This window comes from Sinocyclocheilus grahami, unplaced genomic scaffold (assembly GCF_001515645.1).
Source record: "Sinocyclocheilus grahami isolate Dianchi unplaced genomic scaffold, SAMN03320097.WGS_v1.1 scaffold7.1, whole genome shotgun sequence".
In the NCBI taxonomy this organism is placed as follows: Eukaryota; Metazoa; Chordata; class Actinopteri; order Cypriniformes; family Cyprinidae; genus Sinocyclocheilus; species Sinocyclocheilus grahami.
Window position 1 is genome coordinate 1,548,256 of NW_015505186.1, and position 10,599 is coordinate 1,558,854.

Genomic DNA, 10,599 nt, shown 5'->3' on the forward strand with positions numbered 1-10,599 from the left:
CTCCGTAAAAGGCTTAATGCTTTCAAATGAAAGTTTTTATTTATCTTTGTGATACTTGTAGAGACAGGGAGGAAGAAGAATGAGGCTCTCATTCGCCCATCTTCTTTGAAGTGGTGGGCTTGAATTGAATAAGACATGCTGATATGTCAACACTGGAATTTATCAATATAATACAATATTTTACATTATATAATACAACTTTATCCTCTAAGGGTATTTATGCATCCAATGCTATAGATTTTTAAGAGAATCTTTAAATTCTTGGTGCGCTGTTTAAATGTTTTAATCTTTCCAGTTTTTTAGTAGGTATGAAGTATTATTACATTATTCACTGTTAAAAAGGAAAAAAATACATATTTTCAGAGATTGTAAATAAAATAAATATTATTGGAGGATGTTTTACAAGAAAATACTATTTTAGTCTTTCACATTTACTTGCTGTTACTTGCTGTTTCTTTGTAACAATGTTTGAAATGTTCTAGTTTCTAGGCCATTTTTTTCAGTGTATCATACAGTAAATAGTAATTAATATATTGAGAGGGGTGTTATATTTTATTATATAAAACTATAGAATAAATATCACATACTCTAGATTACAGTTTCTCAAATTCTGGGTTGCCTAAATCAACCCAAAAATGACTGTTCTGAAAAACAATTGCGAAATGCAATTAAACATGTAATAATCTAAATAATAATAATAAATAGGATTAAATAGGGTGAAAAAAACATGTCTTGTATATATTTTATTGCTGGCACCAAAGCTTGTGTGTTCAGTCAAACTCTTCACTTTTTCAGCAAGAGTATTTCTGTGCAATAAAGAATTTTGGTATTGAGTTGAGTAACCATTTTATATCACCTGTAAAATCTGGAACCTGAAGCAGAAGCAAATCTAGACCACTGGCTACCATTCTTTTCAGCAGTGGCCCACTAGAGGGCCTCAGTAAGTTTTTTAATTAAAGGGGTCATATGATGCGATTTCAATTTTTCCTTTCTCTTTGGAGTGTTACAAGCTCTTGGTGCATAAAGAATATCTGTAAAGTTGCAAAGACTAAAGTCTCAAATCCAAAGAGATATTCTTTATAAAACTTAAGAGTTAACCACGCCTACCTAAAACGGCTCGTTCGAACACGCCCCCACATATCTACCTCACTATGTGGGAAGATTTGCATAACGCCGCCCAAATGTTCACGCAAAGAAAGAAGGCGTAACTTTTATTCTCGCTGTAGTGTTGTTGACGCCGCAGCCATGTCCTGAAGATGCTGTGTGTTTCGTTGTGAAAGCGAAACTACTTTGTTTGGTCTTCCAAAATAGGACGATATCCGCTTCATCATGCCTAGAGCTGATCTGTGCTGGTCGCTGAGGAAATACATCTTTCACCGTGGACAAAGCGGAGTCCAGCCGGCCTCAGCACACGCTAAGCCGGGGCTTCCCCTCACGGTAGGCCGCTGTGTTTTACGTTGCCACTGATGATTCAAACGCGAGTTTTGGACAGTAGAGTAGCACTTGTTGTTTGTCATTTCTCCGATCACAAATGCAGACAGAGTTTTATGTTTACGCGGCGCGATGCAATGCAACGTAAAGCGTAAAAAGACAGTATAAGTCATTATAATCAGTAATTGTGTCCCCACTGGATGCAACAAATGCCTCGTTTATAATGGGTATAATATCTCGTCACTCCGGCCGGACACGGCATCAACAGTATGGTGAGGGGCATAACATTTCCGTCACACGCTTGAGGTATTTGGCCAATCACAACACATTGGATAGCTGGCCAATCACAGCACACCTCGCTTTTTCAGACCGATGAGCTTTGTAAAAATCAACGCGTTTCAAAAAGGCGGGGCATAGAGGAGAAACAATAATGTACAGTATGTAGAGGTCTGCTACCCGATTTCGGGTTCGGGTCGGGTTCGGGCTCTAAATTTAACTGTGCCGCTCGGGTTGGGTCGGGTCAGGTCGGGTCAGGTCGTGTCAGACGATCTCAGGTACGGGCCGGGTTCGGGCTTCAGTTTAAAGCCCGTGCAGACCTCTAACAGTATGTGGAAAATAATGTGTTTTTTTAACTTTAAACCGCATAAACACATTTTTTCATTACACGTTTTCATTACACCAAATACACAAAATAATGTTCTTTTTAGCGGCATCATATGACCCCTTTAATATAAATTACAAAAAGTAACAAACCACTAAAGTGCAACATATAATGCAACATCTAACGTGACATGAAATTACGTACTCTGGAGAAAAAAAATCAGGAACTTTACAAGCAAGAGCACAATGACTGACTTCTTTAATCTAATAAAAGAGATGGCAAAATGACAAGGTTGCCATCTCCTAATTGTATAGGTCTCTGTTCATGGCCAAGCCAAACAAGTAGTTTTTTCTGTCTCCTTGTAATTACATGCTTTGATCTGAAGACAAGTAGAACAACTATTGAACAAATCCTCTAAAATGCAAGAACATCTAGAACTAATATATAATACTTTTTTTCAGTTCTGCATTGTTTTCTTTCCAGACATGTCAGCCATAACATAATCCAAACTGCACTATTGAGGATCAGATGTTGGAACAGGCTCCTGCTGGCACAGCCATTATCTGGATGTCGCTGACTGTCTGGGTCACGCTGTTTGAAAAAGAACACAGTGAGAAAAGCAGCAGGGCAAGACACAGAAAAAGTGTCTGTCACTGCAGTTTACAACCTCAACCCATTACAATGTTTTAATAATGAACCCCAGTTCTTATATTAACCTATCTCTGAGCTGAAGTGTGTCATTTTGTTAAAATGCTTTCTTTTATCCCATAATATTAAAAGACAAACATAAATAAGTCATTTGTAGCTAACAGTATGTGGAAAATAATGTGTTTTTTTAACTTTAAACCGCATAAACACATTTTTTCATTACACGTTTTCATTACACCAAATACACAAAATAATGTTCTTTTTAGCGGCATCATATGACCCCTTTAATATAAATTACAAAAAGTAACAAACCACTAAAGTGCAACATATAATGCAACATCTAACGTGACATGAAATTACGTACTCTGGAGAAAAAAAATCAGGAACTTTACAAGCAAGAGCACAATGACTGACTTCTTTAATCTAATAAAAGAGATGGCAAAATGACAAGGTTGCCATCTCCTAATTGTATAGGTCTCTGTTCATGGCCAAGCCAAACAAGTAGTTTTTTCTGTCTCCTTGTAATTACATGCTTTGATCTGAAGACAAGTAGAACAACTATTGAACAAATCCTCTAAAATGCAAGAACATCTAGAACTAATATATAATACTTTTTTTCAGTTCTGCATTGTTTTCTTTCCAGACATGTCAGCCATAACATAATCCAAACTGCACTATTGAGGATCAGATGTTGGAACAGGCTCCTGCTGGCACAGCCATTATCTGGATGTCGCTGACTGTCTGGGTCACGCTGTTTGAAAAAGAACACAGTGAGAAAAGCAGCAGGGCAAGACACAGAAAAAGTGTCTGTCACTGCAGTTTACAACCTCAACCCATTACAATGTTTTAATAATGAACCCCAGTTCTTATATTAACCTATCTCTGAGCTGAAGTGTGTCATTTTGTTAAAATGCTTTCTTTTATCCCATAATATTAAAAGACAAACATAAATAAGTCATTTGTAGGTTTATTGTACTGTTTTTTAGTGTCAGTGTAAACCATTTTTCTGTGGCTCTGTCAAAACTTTTTTATACTGTTTTAGTGTAAGTGTAAACCATTTTTCTGTGGCTCTGTCAAAACTTTTCTGTTTGCTTGAGCAGCCAGGCAACAGTGATTGATCATTTGTGAATGGTTTGTTTATTTTGCATTTGTCACTTGACAAATGAACGAAAGACTCTAGACTAGACTTATGTTTCTCTTAATTTATCTTGGCTGCATTTCAATGATTTCCAAAGATTGCTTATGTCCATGTGTTTGTGGGTTTTGACTATTGAAAAGATCATTTAATTTAATGAATTAATTAAAGATTAGACAACTGATGTGGTGCTATGGAAACTGCTATCTTTATTCATTACATTCACAACGTAATAAGGAAACAAAGGAGAAAAACAGAGTGTTAATGAAAGTCTATTTGAGCGCTATGTGTTAAGGGGTTTTGTCCCTTTCTCCTTTATAGAGTGCTGTGTTAGCATTTGTGATTCGTTCATGGCTTAGACTATAGGAGGGTGAATAACAGCCAGCTGTCCTCTTTCTGTGATTCATTCTCTCACTCTATGTTGCCCTACCCACATTTCCAGATTTCGCTTTTGATCATGCTCAAACAATGAATCACTCTTTGTTCTTCATGATTCCTCCTTTTGGACTGTATGAGTCATTTGATCAACCACACTGTTATCCGATTGGGTGTGTACTAGGGCTGGGTTTTGACACAAATTTCACGATTCGTTTCGATTCGATTTGATTACCGATTCGATTCGATTTAATATCGATCTGTCACTCCACATTAAACAGCGCCAAAACGGCATTTATTGTTTAAATACTACAGTACAGTGGACAGAATTTGAAATCTGAGACTTTGTTTCATATTGAAAGTACCAAATGCTTATTGCGATTTATTGGATGAGAAGTACCCTTCAATGTCCCGTCCATTAACTGAAAACAGGCTAGACTAATCGATTCTTGGGATTTAAGAATCGATATCGTTCCGTAAAAATGAGAATGTCGATATTTTTTACCCAGCCCTAGTGTGTACATTGTGTTTACACTTGGCCAAATAAATGTGTTTCCGCATTTTAGCCCATAGACTACAAACTAAAAACATTAGGAGGCCACACTTGCTATGATATAAAAAATGCAATAGCTGTTATGTGCCACATTTTATTTGGTGCTCCCAAACATGCTTCCATATGTTGAGGCTGTTCCATTTGGAAAGAGTGAGAATTGCGTATATGGCCTCCTGAGGTGGTTTGAATGATCACATTGCTATCAAATGGGACTTGCAAGGGCTTTTACACTTGTTTTTTCATTATCGGTTAGCTAGCTGATAAAAAAAAACTCATGCAGTGTAAATACCTTCTTGGCTCAATTCAGTGAAGAAGAGAATGACAATGACAATCACTGTGAAGTGACTTTCGTTGTCAGCCTCAGTGATGAATTTCTCAAAGGGAAACTGTTCTGCCATCAAGTATTCACAGTAATGAGGTAAATGTGTGGGTAACTGTGAGATCTTATTAACTTCTTTTGTGAGATTCTTCATCATTAGCAGGTAACAGTTATTGTGTCTCAGTGGACCACATACTGTATGTCAGTTTAAGCAACATGGTGCAACTACACCACACAAAGCGAGACTATTTAACATGATTCTTATGACGTTTTGACAGCTCATAACCATCTTCTGCACGGCTTGGGAGAGAGACCGAATGTATAATTATGATGGTCGGGTTTTGATGAGTGTCTTTGTTCCCTCATGTCACAAACTGCCATCAAAGTCAGGTGCTCAAATGGCGACACATCAGTGAGATCTCACTTCACACCTACAAAATCCATATGATGTCAATTACGAGGATAGTAAATGTCAGCCTGGCACTAAATTACTGTCTTATACATCTGTGACGTACAGGTGAATTCCAATGAGCTAAACACACGTCTGGCACCTACCTTCTCACACTTGTAATAGACATCTGGCTTACTGGGTTCACTGAATATTGAGCTGAAATCAGACCAGTCAGGCGGAAAGCAATATGGCTTCTGCAAATTGATTTGGTGCTTAATTAATCATAAGAGCTAATGGAGCCATAACTCTGTCAGGACACAAATATCATAAATTAAAGTCATATCTTTATATGTAGTAGCTGGTAAATGCATTTTATTGACTGTTTCCTACGCAACACCCCATGACTAATAGCTAAAGCCAGTCATGTGATGGGTTTATTTATTATTAAGAAATATAATTAACCTTTATTTTATTAGTATTGTCGTTTTAATGTTAATTTTATTCATTACAATTAATTAATAATAGTTAATTTATTAATAATAATTAATAAAAACATTAATAACTTAAAAAGACACCGCTGTTTCAAAAATTACGATTTTAGTAGGCAAACGAGGTACGTTAAACATGTTTTAAAGATGGTAAAATGGAAGTAGGCAAATGCAGTAGTTTAAAAATCAAATACAGATTTTTTTGGAAACAGATTTTAAAGGGTTAGTTCACCCAAAAATTTTAATTAGCCCATGTTTTACTCATCCTCAAAGCATCCTAGGTGTATATGACTTTCTTCTTTCAGACGAATCCAATCGGAGTTATATTAAGGATGATCCTGGCTCTTCCAAGCGTTAGAATGGGAGTAGGCGGGTGTTTTTGTTCAACAGTCCAAAAGTAGTCAAATAAAGCGCACGCATCTGTAATAAAACGTACCTCAGCTCCGGGAGGTGAATAAAGGCCCCCTGTAGTGAATCGATGCGTTTTTGTAAGAAAAATATCATTATAAACATTTTTATCTCACTTCTGCTTACTTTCATATGCGTGCAAGCCGTTCCAGGCGGATGATGTAGGACGTATGCGTCAATATTTTTCTTACAAAAACAAATTGATTCGCTACAGGAGGCCTTTATTCACCCTTCGGAGCCGTGTGAGGCACGTTTTATTATGGATGCGCGCACTTTATTTGACTGCTTTTGGACTGTTGAACAAAAACACTTGCCTACTCCCATTCTAACGCTTGGAATAGCAAGAGTAATTTTTAATATAACTCTGATTAGATTCGTCTGAAAGAAGAAAGTCATATACACCTAGAATGCTTTGTACCTCCCACTCCAGAAGATGTTGTAAGTAGCCCACCAGGTAGCTAAATATGTAATTACTAGACAGGTAATCATTGGACATACACTTGCTGCCCAGATCTTTAACCACTAGGCTGTATCACAGCATACATATCAAAGATTAAAGTCTTTCAGTCTGGTTATTTCATGTGCAAGAGGCGCTTTCCATGAATTCTGCATGACTGCTTACGGCTACATCACTTTACACAAGGGAAGAAGAAGAGATGGGCTCCCTCAATTTGCATTTCTCATCAGGGTCAGAACCGCTTTAACATGCAGCGAATCTCTGATGTTGCTTTTAGTTTATAATAAAATGCATGAAACAGCAGTGAAGATATTGAATACTAAAACATCATTACAGCCACATTAGCCAATGCCACCAGAGACACACTGCTGACGAGAAATAACACTGCAGGATGGAAATTATAATAATGGATCAAGAAGAGCTGCTGACAGTGTACCCTTTCCTCTGTCTGATCCTGAAGGTCGTTGCTGCCCTCAGACCCGTTTTGATATGCAACATCAGTTTTTATGTGCCGTTTAGGCAGCGTGACAGCATACATGTGATCGATGTCCAGGCTACCTTTTAAAACTCAGCAGTTAGCATAAATGTCTCTTAGATTAAAGCATTTTCTTTTGTCAGGTGCATAAACTGTAAAAAATGTCAAGCTGTTTCAACTAATTATTATTTAGTAAGTAGTTCCACAGAAATTTTACCTTCAGTCAATTTCTGACTTTAAAGTGTTATCTGAATTGTTATTTCTTAGTTGGCTCAACCTTTACTGAACAAGTTTTATAGTCCATTCAACTAAAATGTCTTAATTGGTCAAACATTTAGAGAACTACAGCAAGTTATGTCAATTAAAATTGAACCTTTACTCCATGTTTTTTATATGTTACTTCAATTATTTATTATTTGGGCATTATAAGAAATTGCTGGGGAACTAGTTGTTAAATTTCTTATATTTTTATAGTTTAACAAAATTATTAAAAACAATTAACTGGTGTTTATCAATCACTAAAAACACACACATTACAACACATAATAGCCTTTATTTAATGACAATCTCCATTTATAACATTTTTCATGCAGACTAAACAGTCACCTACATCTTGGATGGCCTGAGGGTCAGTAAATTAACAGCAAATTTTCATTTTTGGGTGAACTATCTCTTTAAAGCTCCAGTTGACAAACAGTACATCTGTAATACAACTGCAAAATTCAGTTTAAACTTTTTTTTAAATGAACTAAAAAAAACACTAAACACGCTAAACAAAATGTCTGCAAACAAACATTTACAAATATTACTACTGTTCACAATTACATCTTTAAAATGAGGCAAAAGTTTAAAAAAATGAACCAGGTGTACAGTATAAAATCAAGTCAAGTCACCTTTATTTATAGCGCTTTATACAATACTGATTGTGTCAAAGCAGCTTTACATGGTCAAGATATTTTGTAAATTTCCTACTGTAAATATATTAAAACTGAATTTTTGATTAGTAATATGCTTTGCTAAGAACTTCATTGGGACAACTTTAAAGGCGATTTTCTCAATATTTAGATTTTTTTTGCACCCTCAGATTCCAGATTTTCAAATAGTTGTATCTCAGCCAAATATTGTCCTAAGTTCTCCTCTTCTGAAACCAGCATGGCGTGGTTTAATTCTAGGCTGCAACACAGGTCAGATTGAGCAGAGGACTATTTGGTTCTTGTAGTCTTGTCTCGATGGCCAACGAGGTCTTCGGAGAGGATCTGTCTCTGGATCTAGCTGACATTCAGGGCTGTAGAGGTCGTCTCTAAGTGCTGATCCACCATCAGGTCTGGATACGGACTGGATCTGGGTGGCTATGGTGACCTCGGAATAAGAAAGAAACAGATTAATATTAGCGTAGATGCCACTGAGAACAATAAAGCACATTAGTAAAAACTCTAAACATTTACACATATTACCTGGAATGAAAACAATAAACTCCTAGTCTTGAAAGTACACACAGTATGTAGTTCCAGTGGAGTGGTCTGCTCATGTGCCAGTGTTTGGTGCCTTGGAAGAACTGACTGGGTTGCATCTGAAATCTTGCAATGATGACAAAGCACCAATGAAACCTTTGGCCACACCCTGGTGGAGAAAGAAAAGTACATTTTAAGTTTTAAAAAAATGAAATGATGCCTTTTAAATAATTTAAAATGTAACAATATCAGTTAATTAAATTTGTGATGAAAGAAGTTGCAACCATTTTTTTTGGCACAAATCCATTCCACAATCCATTGCACAACAGGGAGCATTGATGCTGACTGGATTTGTATTAGAACATGTACATTTCATATTATAGGGCTACCTTAAATAGCATAAAAATAATATCAAAATATAACGGCCCTGCCTGTTGTTGATAAATACCAATGGTGACGTTTTACAAATTGATTAATCAATTGTCCCAGTGTTTACTTAAGAGAACTGACTGAGACGCTTTGAACGGCCTTGTGAAACGATTCAGTTGTTCGTTTTTGTTCGGAACGACGAACTCCTCTTCCGAAGCGGCTTCACGAGTCTAAAAACGCCGTTTGAAATTCGACCCGTTTGAAAAGAGCGACATTTCACCGTAGCTGGTTGAAAAAAAATGAAATGATGCCTTTTAAATCATTTAAAATGTAACAATATCAGTTAATTAAATTTGTGTTGAAAGAAGTTGCAACCATTTTTTTGGCACAAATCCATTCCACAATCCATTGCACAACAGGGAGCATTGATGCTGACTGGATTTGTATTAGAACATGTAGGGCTACCTTAAATAGCATAAAAATAATATCAAAATATAACGGCCCTGCCTGTTGTTGATAAATACCAATGGTGACGTTTTACAAATTGATTAATCAATTGTCCCAGTGTTTACTTAAGAGAACTGACTGAGACGCTTTGAACGGCCTTGTGAAACGATTCAGTTGTTCGTTTTTGTTCGGAACGACGAACTCCTCTTCCGAAGCGGCTTCACGAGTCTAAAAACGCCGTTTGAAATTCGACCCGTTTGAAAAGAGCGACATTTCACCGTAGCTGGTTGTTAGTCTCGTTGTCTTTTACTTCACGGTACAGTTGCAAAAGTTTACGTTACACACGCAAAAACCCATTCAACACGCCCATGTTAACTTCAAATGAGCGCATTACTGTGGTTTACATTAGTTACACGTTTCATAGATTTCGGTTAAGAGAGAAAAACCGCGCTATCTCTTCATATCTTTTCACGTCACGGAAACACAAAAATATAATACAACACGCCAAAATGAGCTAGAATTCATTATAGTAGCACAGCTTTTGACATGAAGTGTTTTATGGATTAAACAAGGTTTGTGAGAGAATCGTTCAGTTTTGTGCACTGCGATTCATTGAAAAGATAATCCGACTCAACGATTCTCGCTATGTGACGTAGAAATAAATTAATTACATACTTTATATGAATTATGCATTTTATGTGAACTATCATTTGTATTGCTGCGTTTCGCAAAAATCGACATATAGTCAATTACAATTTTATTTTCAGAAATCGTTCATTTGTGAAACGATCTACTCATGGTGTAAAACAAGTATTTGTCTTAAAAAAAAAGATTTTATGCTCTTCACCATGTCTGCTGCATACATACGCCATTTTTCGTTTCTATAAATATTTTCCTTTCTCCCACGGAGAACAGAAATGAAATGACTTTGACTTTGAGAGAAAATAACCGCGAAATCTCTTCATATCTTTTCACGTCACGGAAACACAAAAATATAATACAACACGCCAAAATGAGCTAGAATTCATTATAGTAGCACAGCTTTTGACAT